We start from the raw sequence: 15,831 nt of genomic DNA, 5'->3' as shown, positions 1-15,831 counted from the left end.
TTAATAAATATAATATATATTAATAATTAATAGATTTTATATAATATATTATATATGATTAATAAATATATTTTTATAAAATATATTATGGATAGTTTTGGTATTTTATAATCAATAATCTTGGATTCTCATAGCATATCAAATAGGTTACTCATGGATACTCAAGGATATTTAATCATGATCTTAGATCACTCGTGGTCATATCATCGTAGGATTCAAATCATCGGTGATCTTAGATCACCGTGGTGATCCCATTTGGATCACCGAATGCTATTTCGTAATTTCTTTTCTTTGTATTCCAACAATCTTATTCCATTATAACATATTAATAATTATATAATGTACTAATAAATTTTTTATTTCTAAATTTTCAGTACAAATGTAGAGAAAACTCCTGAAAAAAGCTGAAGCCCATGTAAGTCTTCCAAGACAAAATGACGTCCTAGTTATGTTTTAATTAAAAGAAATACTTTTCGAATGATTTCGGCCATTCTTTCTATATTCTGATTAAATTTGCTTTATAGCATGAATCTCATACTAATATCATTGAAATGCAGCTATACAATGTATTGTAATAAAAGATCCTTCTTATATAAAAATTAAAAAAATTATCTATCAATAAATACATACAAATGGCCACACCCTCCAACACATCAATGTATCTCTCACTATTTTATAGGAAACATTACATACATCATATGACCACACAAACCGATAATCATAATCACTCATTTTGCAGCAATGCTTTGAGATAAGTGCTTGATGGATAAAGTCGGTAGGAATACAGCATGGGATAATAAATTCTTCCATCTTCTACGGTAGATGGGTCAGCACTTAGGATTTCATTTTCCAACCGACTTTGACTTTGTTGAGTGAATAACAGAGATAAAGTAGTGCATATTCATCCCAGCAGCCGCTGTATCCCAATATGGTGCGTGCACTCTGGACCAATCCTGATCTCCTGGGCCACCATCCCACCAATACACTAAGTCGCCAATCCTGGTCTCCTGGGCCACCATCTCCACCAATGCACTAAATCCATTAATCAGATATCGACAAATTATAAATTTAATGAGGTGAGCTCCGATATTAATGCTTTGAAATCAATGTTCGTTATTCCATGATGCTCCTACTGTAATCGGAGACAGAGAGGGGTCCCTCCCGTCACTCTCATCTCATTAATTCTTACCATGCGCGAAGGCCACCATCGCAGAGCGCGCAGGAGAGAGAACACAAAAAAGAAAAAAAAAAAAAAAAAACTCAATGGCGAGGGAGGAGCGATGTACGAAGAAAAGAAGGCGGGGAGGAGAAAAACGTTAAACGACGCCAAAAAGTCTCCTTCCATCGGTGGCTCCTCTTCCCCCACACTCCACGTTATGACGAAGAAAGAAGCCTTCGAGCTTCCAAGAAAAGGCAAAGACGATGAGGATAATAGGAAATCTTTTTATAAACAGAAACATTCCATTTTAACGAAGTGGAAAAAAAAAAAAAGAAAAGGAAAGAACGATTAAAACCCTTCCTATTTCTTTCCCGCAGCTTCGGGTATTAAAGCTGCTGGATCCCACCTTCTCTCTGTTTCACCTCTGTTTTGGAATTGTCGTTGGTTTTTAATTTTTATTTATATGAGGAGGAGGTTAACATCCTGTGATTCTCCTTCACGAGGAGTGGATAGGATTGTTTTTTTGCTGGAGCGAATTTGGTGGTGGATTGTTTCTGGGCTTAGTTTCATCAAATCTTTTGTTTGTTAGCATTTGGAGTGTTTGGTTCGTTATAAAAAAAAAAGGGATCTTTTGTTTGGGTGTGAGGGGATGGGGAGTGGTGGTGGGATGGGGTTTTGCTCTCTTGGTTGGCCGTGTTGGGATGCAGAGAGAAGGGAGATGAGGGCAACGTAGATCATTAGGGTTAGGGTTCGATTTGGAGGGAGAATTGTTTAGGGTTGGAGATTTCCCGTTGGGTTTAGGATTGAAGCCATAGATGAGCTGCTTTTCTTGTTTCGGCCCTCGCCGGAGGAAGACCAAGACCGACAGCAGGATTGATGACAGTACGGACGCCAGATCGAATGCCTGCGTTTCTGTCGATTCCACAGGTATGACGGCATTCCACCTTCGATTACTTTGTGGTCAGTTTATTCTATGATTCTGTGTTTTGGGAATTTTTCTCGTTCTTGGGCAGAGAGTGGGCAGAAGGCATCTCAGAGCGGTGCACGGAGCTTCGCATTCCGAGATCTCGCGATGGCCAGCCAGAATTTCAAGGTGGCCAATTTGATCGGCGAGGGGGGCTTCGGAAGGGTCTTCAAAGGCCGCCTCGATTCCGGAGAGGCAAGTTCTTTACTGGAAAGATTACTTCTCGGTACAATCTGTGAATCAACCATTGGTTTTTGATGAACAGGTAGTAGCCATTAAGCAGCTCAATCATATGGGCTCCAGGGGAGTAAAGAATTCTTAGTGGAAGTTCTCATGCTGATCATGCTGCGGCACGAGAATCTTGTCAGCCTAATCGGATATTGTGCAGAGGGGGATGAGAGGCTGTTAGTTTATGAATATATGCCACTGGGTAGCTTGGAAAAACAATTATTTGGTAGGATTTCCTGGCTGAAAGCTCTCCAGAGCCATCTCTATATTCTCTTTTCTCTGCTTCTCCATTGATGGCTTTTAGTATATATGCTCAAGTAGTTATACTTATCCTGATTTTTCCCCCCTTTTTTAAACTTCTGTTCGGCCATTGCCTTTTTGAACTGCTGTTGTTTTAGAACTGTTAGATTACAATGCTCGTTCACCTCTAATCAACTCGTTGGTCAATAAATTCGATGTTTGAGGCAAGACAAGACCTCTACTATTTATTCTTATTTTTATATGCCTTTTGAATCTAGTGTGGTCAAAGATAATAGAATATGCTCCGGAGGCGGAGGCGACTGACAAGATACCTGACAACCTTCTGGACGAGGAAGGCAATAAAGACTAAAGAATAAACAATTTTTATAGATGGAAGGGCAGTGTAATTGTGCCATATTACACCCCCCAATCTCAAAAAAGAAAAAAAAGAAAAGAAAAAGAGGAATAAAGAAATAGAGAGAGCTGCAGCATTTTCAAAAGGGCTAATACACTATAATTCGTATTATGCTATTTCCCACCTACTAATCAAGCAGTATAACACTGTTTTGCTACCACAACTCCCTCAGTGGCATCCATTAGCAATGCTGCAATAGCACCTCATTGGAATTGGGGTTTGGAGTTTCAACTAGACAAATGATAAAAAGAAAGAAAAATATGCAAGTCATCATAAAAAATAAAACAGGTATATTAGATATCAGTTTGTGTTATTTTGTACTGTTTTAATCCCTTGGGCATATTATGTATAGTTTTGATGATATGACACACCTCCTAAGAAACTGCTAAAAACTATTATAAACTCGGCATGTACAATATCTCTTGATAATCAAACAAAAATAAGAAAAAATTAGACAAATAGATTAGGCACTAGTTCTAGTTTTAATTTTTTTATCAGATTCTTATGCACCAATTACATAGTTCCAGTGGAATTAGCATAAGAGACCTAAGTAAAGTTTGAAAAAATAGATTAAACACTATGTAAACTTTTGATGAGTTCTTTTGGTAAGAATCCTCACCAATTACATACATTTGAGCAGAATTAGCGTAAGATACCTATGCAAAGATTATAAGATTTTGCTTATTTTTAGAAAGTAACAACATAAACTATTTCGAAAACATGTTTTACTAAAATTCTACTAATTTAGCATGATGTACTTCAAAATTTGCTGTAAATCCCCACAATACCAATTTAATCTTGCAAATATGTTTTCTTGGGACACAATTTAGCACCTTGCGAGTGCTCAACTCGAAATCATGATAAACAACAACCAAATAGGGGTGTTAATAGCTTGGTCTAGGTCTAAGCTAAACTGACTGAAATTGAGTTTTGAGGGTTAATTTTGGCTTGATATTGTCAAACTTGACATATTTTGGCCAAAAGATTTGATTGTGGCTGTTGGACCTTGCACTAAAGCCTCCCAAATGTTTCCACTTATGGGTCGAGGATACATGGCATTTTTATAGTACTGCAATAAAAAGATCAGGTGTGGAAAACCATCTGATGAGCTTCATTGAAGAATGATCTCTTGCATTCTGGAGCCTATTTTAACCATCAGTGGATGCTGGTTGGGAGTTTCATGACTCTCATCAAAGCCATCTTTATTTAGGAGAGGTCTTGGAGTCAATTTCTTTTTGAAAATAATCATGCTCCATTAATACTGTTACTACACTTAGGGTGCGTTTGGTTACACTTTTTGGTTTTTAAAAAGTACTTTTTATCTTTTTTGATTTTTGCTATTGAGTAAAAGCAATAAAGTAAAAAGTATATTTGGTAACTACGTTGCTATAAAGCAAAAAGTAATGTTTGGGGACGATAGGTGAAGAGCTCGATGAGGGAGAAGGATTTAGGAAGGAAGGGAGAAGGGGATGGGAAGGTGAAGAGCTCGACGAGGGAGAAGGTTCGAGCTCTTTACTTTTTCGTTTGGCATTTTAGATGTGCGGAAACAAAAAAAGCAGAAAAGCAAATTTTGGAAAACAAATTTTTTTGCTTTGTATATAAAGCAATTATTGATTATTTTGATTTTTTTTTTTGCTTTTCATGGTGTTACCAAACATTGCTTTTTGATTTTTGCTTTTTAAAAATTAAAAAGCAAAAAAAATACTTTTTTAATGGCTAACAAAACACACCCTTACTGAACCTTTTGTATAGACTGAAATGGTATATGAGCAAGTAGATGAACCTTCCCATCCACAAGTTATAAGGTGACGTGTGTTGGTTCTTATCATCCTCTAGATTTAATGATTCACATTTCATGTGAAGAAACAATGATCGCCTTTTGGAGAGGTTATGAAGGTGCAAATGAGTCAAGTCTGGTGGAAGCCTTGTTGATCTGTAATATACATGTTTCTTACATTATAGTCCATCCATCGAGTTTATTGCTGATTCATTTTGTTAGCTTGGATTCTTTCCACGTCTCAACATCCTAACCATAAAGCATTGAATGCTTATTATAGCCATTGGCAAGGCCTGTTGAACCAGGCCGAATCAGCTGGTTTGGGGCATACAAAACTAGACTGGTTGGTTATTGGCTTGGTTCATTATCTCAGTTCGAAATGGAGTAAGAGGGAGGAAGAGAGAGAGGAAAAGAGAGAGGAAGGGAGGGAGAGAGAGGGAGGGAGGGAGGAGGCTCAAAATTGACAAACCATTTGCAGATTTCAGTTTGAAATCGACAAAGTAAAAAAGGATCCCTTGTTTGGAAACAAAACAGAGGATCCTTGTTTCAACGAGGGCTTTTGAGCCCTCAATCCCTTTCTCTCAGCCTCTCTTTTCCCCCTTCCTCTCCCTCTTTCCATCCCTTCATCTCCATCTTCCTCCTTGCCTCTCTCTTTCTCTTTCTCTCTCTTCTCATCTCCCTCCCTATCCATTCTCTCTTTGTTGGTAGATCCCAAAATGGTACATTATGGATCTGTACCATGCCGAATTGATTGCTGATCGATACGCATTGTGGTACCAGTTTGCCTGCTGGTACCGGTTCAGTGAACCTTGGTCATTGGTGCATTTGTTGGTTATATGAAGGACAAATGTGTTGATTGCACCAATCATCACGAACCGGTGTACCTTGAGTAACTTTGACTTATAGATGGCACAAATATGTGCTAGTACCAATGTGGTAGTGTGTACCCTTGTTTGACGGTGCTTGCCAAGCATTCGAAATGAACAATTATGACTCTTAAAACTTTGGTCATGTATCATCCCAAAGCACTAGTCCATTTTTCTTCCAAACTTTATTTACATTTGATGTGTCACGATTTATCCCTCTGTTTATAGGTCCGAGTAATCACTTTGATAAGGCTATCAAGTTTGATAGAGGCCTCATTGTCTTTTGCTGTCTATTGATATTGTTTCCTTTTCCAACCTTTTGTTCTATTGAATTTTTGGCCCTTATCATTTCATGCTTGTATCAATTCTACTTAAGCATTTCTTTCTCATCAATTGACACCATATCTATAAAATTCTACAAAATGTAGGCTATCTTCCTCGACAATATCAGTGAACTCATCTATGATTAGTATAAAGAGATATGGGCTTAATGCCAACTCATGGTGTAAATTCTTGTTCCACCGTGACTATGCTTAGAGGTGCGTTACTTCCCAAGAATAACTGCTCCACAAATATAATGCTCATGTGCACCTTTTTTCATAAACACGTGCCAAATTCCTCAAAATGGATAGATAATAAAACTGTAAAAGGTACTTGAATCTATCCATATCTTGCCACTTACCTAATAAAAAATAACAATGAAATGAAAATAGAAGCTTGTATCACTGGCTAGATATCAATATTTTACATGCATGAAATTATGAAACTTCCCTTCATCACCAAGATGGAGATATGTGCATTAGTCTAGCATCTGACCCAACTCTTGGCTTTTCATGCCTGCATTTTTTCTTCAATGGATGCCTAAAATGGTGCTAGATAGTGTTAAGATAATATTTACAGTAAAAAGAAAGTTGTAGCAACTTGAACTCAATTCCCAATGTAATAATATGATGAATTTCTTCACATTATTACTCATATGATATCATATCCTCCATGCACTTTTGTTGGTGTATTGTCTTTGTGAATCATGTGTTTCAACTGAATGATGATGGTCAGATACATGTTTAAGATGACAAGCCAGAACTGTGTATTTCTTTTTAGAGTCAAAGATCATGATATTTTATAAAAGAAATTACTTGGTAACAGGATGAGACTGAGGACATTTTGAATCCCATCATGTGTTTCAACTGAATTAATGGTACACCACACATTTGTTCTGCATATTTGCCGGATTGAGGTTCCTTGGATTATAATCTTATTTATGTATAGCACATTCAAGATGTATAAAATAACAAGATATGGGTACATATTTCTTTTTTTGGAAAAGGATCATGGTTTCGCTAAATGAGAGATACTTGAGGATAAGATGAGATGAGGGTTGTAAAATATCCTGGGAAACGCTCATCTGTGTGTGCTTCTATAGCAATAAGAGTATCATAGATCAATGGATGGATCCACAAAATTTAGCTGGTGATATGGTGCTTAAAGCTTTTTTTTGTTTAAGTTAATGAACAAACTTAATTTGTGATAACCTTTGCAAAGAAATGCATGGGGGTAGATCTGGTTAGTCTCCTTTTCAAATGCATCTCAAGTGTTTCCATTTAACTTGGAAGGGTAGGATTGAGGTGTTGGAAGGTGGACTGCCCACAAAAGAAATTTGCCATTTGTGCCCTATTTCTTTCTGATGCAAATATATTTATTAAGGCTGTGATGCATAAACATAAATTTGACCAGTTGTTCTTTTTTCTTATTCTATAATGAGTTATTTGACCTACTTTGTTTTGCGGTAATTTCTGCTTGATTTTTTGAGGCCACGTTCTTTGAGGTTGATTAAGAGTGTATATGTTGATTGGCAGAGTTTAAAGCAAGGTTCGCTATATTGGTTGATACCGGTACGATATCATACCAAACGTACCGCACTGGTATTGAACCAGTATGCAGTCTTGTACCATACCGACACTTAGTATGCCTCGCTGTCTCATACCATATCGCATACCAACATTGTAGCAGGATGGTATAGCTACGGAATCCGAAATCGAGATGGTGAATCTTGGTTTAAAGTCGCTAAGATGTAGAGGTACAAAGCTTTATTTCTTAAAGATGAGCTTTAGATGCATTTATACATTGGGTTTCATGGGATTTGAATTTTGTAACGTAATACATTGCATCATCTTGCATCTCCTCAGTGTGCGTTTTGTGTAGAGGCTCTGGGTTTAGATGCATAATGTGTCACTTGCACCATATTTCTTGAAATAAAAACTATAACCAAGCTTCGCTGTCTCGATACTAGACCCCATGCTGGTACCATCCTATTACAATATTGGTACACCATATGATACAAGATAGTGAGGTGTACAGAGTGTTGGTATGGTATGAGATTGTGTAACATTTTGGTATCGGTATGGTATGGTACCGACCCTTACGACAAACCTTGATTATAACTTTCGTTTCATTTTTTTTCCATTTATGGTAGTGATTCTCTTTAGAGAAGGACTGGTTAACTTTATTTTTAAGCTTTGATGGTTCTTCGTTACTTACAAGAATGTTCTTTCCTTTTTCTACAAAGAGGTTCTTTCCTTTTTCTTTTTGTTATTCTGTTTCATATTGTATTCCTTAAGCTATAAGGAACCCATAAGTCCTACATTGGGGCTACCCTATTAATGTGTTATTATATTTTTCACTTAATGAAGTCAGGAGCTCAATTACTTTTGGGCCTATAATGTAATCCAATGCTTTTGAAAAAGGAGGGGCCTCCTTTAACCTTAAATTTGGTTCATGTTTGTTGGGTGAGTATTTGAGCTGCCTCATGAGATCTAAAGCATTTATCTGCTTGAAATCTTTCTCTTCTATGAGAAAAATCAATTGGCACCAGATCAATGAGTTCTTTCTTTTCTTTGGATTAGGAATTTAGTCATCATAATTGAACTGTTTCATGAATGAAGAAAAAGTAGATTTTTTTTGTTGTGACACCTAGTGTTAACAACTAATGAGGGTTTTTTTTCCTTTCTGTTGAATTCCTATAACTTTCTATTGCATCTCTTTCAATGTTCCAAATTTCATATTTTTGTTGTCCTAGATTTGTAGTACAATTGCATATGTATGTGTTTAGAGAACTTTGAGAAATGGAACCTATGAAACAACTCTTTTGTTTTCTCATTCAACCATTCGCCTATATTTTGCATGATGCAATCCATTACCTTCTTTGAAAAATAAAATAGAATAGAACAAAGAAACTTTAAGGTTTCTACTTTCTAGAGTGCACTGTCAATTATTCCATTATAGAATTACAAAGACTAACACCAATTTGCACATTTTGAATACGAATAATTTTTAAATAATTTTTTATCATCTTAAAGTAGCTTTATATTGGCCTCTCTTAGATAAAATCTAGCTCTGCCTCTGTGGATGGGAAAAAATTAACTAAATATTTATTTTGTCCAAAGGTATCAAGAAAGAAAAGTTAAATTTTCCCATATGCATGTTTCTTTTCCAGACTTCTTATTAACTTAAGGATTTTAGGAAAGTGACATATTTACAAAGTTATTTTGATATCTACATTCTGGAGCAATTTCTTGAAGGAACAAATTTTCACATCTAAGCTTATTGTAGTTGGTCAAACTTATTGTCGGAGTCCAATTCCTTACAATTTTTTTAAGCCACAATTAAAGAAATCAATAAGTGTCCAAGTATCTGATGCAAGGTTCACCGAACCATCTCGAACCAGACGGTTCAGGGCATTCCGAACCGTCCCGGTGGCAAATCGGGATGGTTCGACCGAGGAAAATGGCACACTGGAGGAGGGGGAGGGAAAAAGAGAGAGAGGAGGGGACGGAGATAGGGCACGACACTGTCGGAGACCGGCGATGGCCCACTGAGGCCGTCGAAGGGCTGCGGAGGCCTCCGTGGCTTGGTATTGCCCAATAGGACTATAATTGAGAGATAAAGAGAGAGAAAGAGAGAGGAAGCGACGGTGTTGGAGGGAGGCATAGCCAGTGGAGATGCTGCCAGAGGGCGTCGGGTGGCTGCTATGGCCGCCGAACGGTAGAAAACTTACGGACGGAGCCGCGACTGCAGAACAAGGGCTTCCATCCCTATTCATTCATCATCGTTTTTTTAAAAATAACGACGAATAGTGAAGCTGGCAATGGATTTGCCGGCTTAAGTGAAGCCCGCAAAACATATTGCCTGGCTTCATTATTTTTAAAATTTTTTTAAAAAAAATCTAAGAAACAGTGAAGCCGACAATTGATGTGCCGGCTTCACTTAAGTGAAGTATGCAATCGGTGTGCCTACTTCACTTAAGTAAAGCTAGCAAACCTATTGCCGGCTTCACTATAATCGGGATTTTTTTAAAAAATCTCATGGAATAGGGGCGATCGCCCCTGTTTCACACTCACAGCACCTAATGCTGTGATTGCTTCATCTAGCAGCTACGACGGCCAGCTAGAGGCCTTCCGATAGCCTTTTCGGTGGCTTCCCCGTCCTCCTTTTCTTTCCCTTCCCCCCTCTCTGTATCTCTCTCTCGATCGAGGATTGGCGAAGGAAGCGAAGGTCTTGGCGGCTATCTGAGCACGCCGGCGGCCTGCCTGTGGCCACCGCTAGCATCCCTTCTGGCCACCCTCTCTCTCCCTCCCCCTCCCCTGTCTTTTCCTCCCAGTTTCCTTCTTCTTTGTATCGGTTCATGCTGGTCCAGTCTGGTACGGACCCATATTGAGCCATACCATCGGCTAGCCAGCACAACTTTCAGTACCGAGTCCATCAATCTTGATTTGATGTGTATCCTGTTCGAATACATGTTCAACATGGAGTCTCGGATCTGCATGTGAGCATTCAGATAACACCCACTATCATCCTGAGTTGAACTTGGGACCTATCTGCTCAGGAGAAGGGTACCAATTGGATAAGTTAGGTTAGCTTGATGCTGTTAAAAGTTGTTTCATGCACTGAATCAATATTTAAAGATATATATAGTATCATTTAATTTAAAAAGAAGTATCATTCAATTTAAAAAGATGGTAGGTTCATGTGCTAAATACTCTGAGTACGTTTAAGTTAATAAGACATCCTCTAATGATTCATTAGCATTACTTTAATAACAATCCATGATAAAAATAGACAATAATTCTTCGTAAGACACATAGTATCATGAAAATTAGAGATTTCTTGCTAAAGTGTTGACTCTCTTAACATACAAAAGTTTACCTTGATTTCACATAACTAATGACAAACTAATTTTTTTTTTTATCATTGTAATGCTAATAGGAACTCATGTTTTATTGTCCTTTCATGAATTCCACATAGAATGCTTGGCAGGCTTGTAGAAATCCTTGTTAGTATTAGGTTCACATTTTGGATGCTCTACTATTTTATTACTGCAAGAGTGTTATGTACTGGTAGCATGATCATCACCTTTTGGTTTATATTGGCCTCATGTTGTTCATCAGCTAGAGAGCATCTCCATGTTCCTTATATGCAGTTTTTTTATACTTCAAAGTTCATATCTTAAGTCTCAAATTCGGATATGATCTAAAACTTCAGACCTTAATGAATATTTTAGATCGGCCATTGGAGGACTGGTTTGCACATACTGTCTCTTGTACTTCATGTGTTGCTTCATATCATGATGCACTTGAATGTGAACTCTGTAGAAGGAAGGCATAAGTGGAACACTGATTTGTGGCTTGGTATTAAGTGGAACACTGATTTGTGGCTTGGTATGTTTTGATGCAGATGAAGTATGGATAGCTTTGTCAATATCCACCACACATATGCTATCTATAACCATAAGGTCCTTAGGCCGACATTGTTTGCCATGACTAATGTTGGTGCAAAAATCCACCTGCGCCGGAGAAGCTGGAGTCGAGGGAGTCACGGTCGCCGCCGGGACCTGCAAAAGAAGTCTAAACCGGAGGTGGAGTTGCTCCGGCAAGATCCTCCGACGCTCAAGTCAGTTCTCTGCCTCAACAAGAATGGAGTGCTCAAACGAGAATTTTAGCAAAGTTTCTAGGTAAAAATGAGAGCTTAGAGAATAACGTATCTGGGGTCCCCTTTTTATAGGCGGAGGGTGCAACAGACTGATAGCGACGTTCGTAACCGTCTGATAGTGGGCCGCCCATAGTCAGGAGGAATTTATTGCGAAAGGGTAATGGAGCGGAATCGTGGCTATCGTCGTAGCTCGCCACATGGAATCAGTTGCGGGGAGTGGAGCGGCGTCCGTTGTCGTGACTCGTCAGGGAGTGGTGGAATCGCACCGGATCCGCTGCAAGGGGTGGAGCAGAATCGCGGCCGTTAGTACGGCCTGCCAGAAAGTAATGGAGCCGCGTAGGGTCCGCCGCAGGGAGTGGAGCAGAATCGTGGCCGTTCGTACGGCCTGCCAGGAAGTAATGGAGCTGCGTAGGGTCCGCCGCAGGGAGTGGAGCAGTGTTATCTGTTACTGTGGCCAGCAGTTGGAGTTGTGGACGGAGTCCGGCTCCCGTAGGAGTCCGGGCGGAGTCTTCCTTGCGGTTGGAGTTGGAGACGAAGCCCGGCTTCCGTAGGAGTCCGGTCGGCGCTTACCAGCAGTTGGAGTTGTGGACGGAGCCCGGCTCTCGTAGGAGTCCGGGCGGAGTCTGCTTGCGATCGGAGTTGTGGGCGGAGTCCGGCTCCCGTAGGAGTCCGGACGAGGTCTGTCTGCAGCCGGAGTCGGGGACGAGGCCCGGCTCCCGTAGGGGTCCGGGCGGAGTCTTCCTGCAATTAAAGTCAGGGTCAAAGTCCAGCTCCCGTAGGAGTCCGGACGAAGCTTACCAGCGGTTGAAGTTGGCGACGGAGCCCGGCTCCCGTAGGAGTCCGGACGGAGTCTTCCTGCAGTTGAAGTTGGTGACGGAGCCCAGCTCCCGTAGGAGTCCAGGCGGAGTCTGCTTGCAGTTGAAGCTGGCGACGGAGCCCGGCTCCTGTAGGAGTCCGGGCGGAGTCTTCCTTGCAGTTGAAGTTGTGGGCGGAGTTCGGCTCCCGTAGGAGTCCGGACGATGTCTGCCTGCAGCCGGAGTCGGGGACGAGGCCCGGCTCCTGTAGGGGTCCGGGTGGAGTCTTCCTGCAGTTAAAGTCAGGGGCGAAGTCCGGCTCCCGTAGGAGTCCGGACGAAGCTTACCAGCGGTTGAAGTTGGCGACGGAGCCCGGCTCCCGTAGGAGTCCGGGCGGAGTCTGCTTGCAGTTGAAGCTGGCGACGGAGCCCGGCTCCCGTAGGAGTCCGGGCGGAGTTCTTTTTGCAGTTGAAGTTGTGGGCGGAGTCCGGCTCCCGTAGGAGTCCGGACGAGGTCTGCCTGCAGCCGGAGTCGGGGACGAGGCCTGGCTCCTGTAGGGGTCCGGGCGGAGTCTTCCTGCAATTAAAGTCAGGGACGAAGTCCGGCTCCCGTAGGAGTCCGGACGAAGCTTACCAGCGGTTGAAGTTGGCGACGGAGCCCGGCTCCCGTAGGAGTTCGGGCGGAGTCTGCTTGCAGTTGAAGCTGGCGACGGAGCCCGGCTCCCGTAGGAGTCCGGATGGAGTCTTCCTTGCAGTTGAAGTTGTGGGCGGAGTCCGGCTCCCGTAGGAGTCCGAACGAGGTCTGCCTGCTGTCGGAGTCGGGGACGAGGCCCGGCTCCTGTAGGGGTCCGGGCGGAGTCTTCCTGCAATTAAAGTCAGGGACGAAGTCCGGCTCCCGTAGGAGTCCGTACGAAGCTTACCAGCGGTTGAAGTTGGCGACGGAGCCCGGCTCCCGTAGGAGTCCGGGCGGAGTCTGCTTGCAGTTGAAGCTGGCGACGGAGCCCGGCTCCCGTAGGAGTCCGGGCGGAGTCTTCCTTGCAGTTGAAGTTGTGGGCGGAGTCCGGCTCCCGTAGGAGTCCGGACGAGGTCTGCCTGCAGCCGGAGTCGGGGACGAGGCCCGGCTCCTGTAGGGGTCCGGGCAGAGTCTTCCTGCAATTAAAGTCAGGGGCGAAGTCCGGCTCCCGTAGGAGTCCGGACGAAGCTTACCAGCGATTGAAGTTGGCGACGGAGCCCGGCTCCCGTAGGAGTCCGGGCGGAGTTTGCTTGCAGTTGAAGCTGGCGACGGAGCCGGACTCCCGTAGGAGTCCGGGCGGAGTCTTCCTTGCAGTTGAAGTTGTGGGCGGAGTCCGACTCCCGTAGGAGTCCGGACGAGGTCTGCCTGCAGCCGGAGTCGGGGATGAGGTCCGGCTCTTGTAGGGGTCCGGGCGGAGTCTTCCTGCAATTAAAGTCAGGGGCGAAGTCCGGCTCCCGTAGGAGTCCGGACGAAGCTTACCAGCGGTTGAAGTTGGCGACGGAGCCCGGCTCCCATAGGAGTCCGGGTGGAGTCTTCCTTGCAGTTGAAGTTGGGGACGGAGCCCGGCTCCCGTAGGAGTCCGGGCGGAGTCTGCTTGCGGTCGGAGTTGGAGGAGACTCGCGAGGGTTAGTCCCGTTGGGAACTTCGGCTGAGGGTATTTTATATCCAACACCAGTCCCCCTACTTCCGAGTTTGAATTTTGAACGAAGGAAGTACAGAAAGATCGTCGCAGCCGAAGTTCTCCCCTTGACGTCCGCGCGCGACCGTCCTCAGATGTGCTAGCATTTAATGCGCGCATGCTGGAGCCTTTTTCCGATTAGGGCGACCCGAAGAGTCTTTTCGGAACTCCCACCGGGACGTGATCCCAAGCGTCGTGCCATCAAAGTTTGCGAACGGTCAACTCCAGGTCGCGGCGAGTGGGACACGTGGTGGGCATTGGTTGGTCTAGGGGCACCAGCCACCATAATTGCGCCAGGCTCCTTTGCCTATTTAAACCCCCCACCCTTCCTCCAGGGGCCTTACTTCGCCTAAAGGACGACATCTTTCTTTCGCCTGAGAGCTTAGCCACTCAGCTACTCCAGCGGTGCCCCTTCCGACTCCGAGCGTCCTCCACGCTGGTCTTTGCCGTCTCTCTGCCATCTCCAGCCCCCCGATTCCTCTCTAAGGGGTTCCCCCGTCAGGGCCTCCGCCCTGGAGGCCAATCTCAAGAGGATGCCATGGACTTGGAAGAGCGCAAGGAGGAGAACAACAGTCTGCGAGTTCTTCGGTTGTTGAGCTGCCGCTGAGGGTTCCCGTCGCTTTAAAGGGGGCTCGAGGGAGAATTCCTTCAACAACAGGGGTTTAATAACGGGGATAACCGGTGAAGGTGTTCTGTCTGAGAATTTCGGAGTAGCAGGACGGGGTGACACCGGTCAAGAGCGCAGAGCTGTCGTCACAAGCTATGGCGGGATCCTTGATGTCGTCGGGGCCGAGGGATCAGAAGCGGTCGGCGCCGATGGTGGGGCAGTGAAACTTGTTGTGGGGATGGTGGAAGTAGCGCATGCCGACCTTGCCGGAACACTTAGGACGGTGGTTGTCATGGAGCATTCGGTGATGGCGCATATCTCCGGTGCCATTGCCGCCTCCAGGGTAACTCCGGTTGTTCTTGAAACAGGTCGTCGTCGTCGCTGCCGTTGCCCCTACTGCCCCCTGGAATCTATCCCATCCTTTTCCTCCTAGGGTTGGGATTTCGGAGGTGGAGCGGAACAAGGCGGGGGCGAGAGCCGATAGGCTTGTCACGCGCACTGGAAAATGCAGCTGGGAAGGACAGAAACGGAAAGAGAAGTTTGCAGCTTGAAGTAGCCTCCGGTGTATCCCTTCCAAGCCGTGTTCTCGAGTCTTGTAATAATGTATTTTTTCCTGGCCTTACGGGTCTTGTAACGTACATCTTGTTAGTCGAAAAATGAGAAGGTAATTTTGTTACCTCGTCTGTACTTTGCATCGAATCGTTGTCTGCCGAACTTTTTCCTTTACTGTTGTTATTGTTGTATTCCCTTCTCCTCTCTCTTTTTTTTTTTTTTTTTTTTTTTTTTTTGAGGCTGCGGGAGTTCGGCTTTCGCAGGTGAAGTCGGGGCGAGGTCTGGCTCCCGTGGGAGTTCGAACGGGGTCTACCTGTAATTGAAGCCAGGCAAAATTCGGCTCCCGTGGGAGTCCGGGCAGAGCTTACCATCGTTCGAAGTCGAGGATGAAGCTCGGCTCCCGTAGGAGTCCGGACGAAGTTTGCTTACAGCCAAAGTTGGAGGAGTCCGGCTCCCGTAAGAGCCCGGACGGAGCTTGCCTGCAGTTGAGGTCGGAGATGGAGTTCGATTTTCGTAGGAGTCCGGACGGAGCCTTCTTATGATCAAGAGTCGAG

At 43.6% G+C, this 15,831-nt stretch overlaps 1 pseudogene; it reads left to right on the top strand.

Annotated features, from left to right (window-relative positions):
* The first annotated feature begins 1,271 nt into the window (after window positions 1–1,271).
* The window catches only part of LOC140850821 (probable serine/threonine-protein kinase PBL21), a 20,770-nt pseudogene continuing 6,210 nt past the window's right edge, over window positions 1,272–15,831 (top strand).

The sequence above is a fragment of the Elaeis guineensis genome, chromosome 11 (assembly GCF_000442705.2).
Source record: "Elaeis guineensis isolate ETL-2024a chromosome 11, EG11, whole genome shotgun sequence".
Classification (NCBI taxonomy): domain Eukaryota; kingdom Viridiplantae; phylum Streptophyta; class Magnoliopsida; order Arecales; family Arecaceae; genus Elaeis; species Elaeis guineensis.
This window is presented reverse-complemented; position numbering and strand designations above follow the sequence as displayed.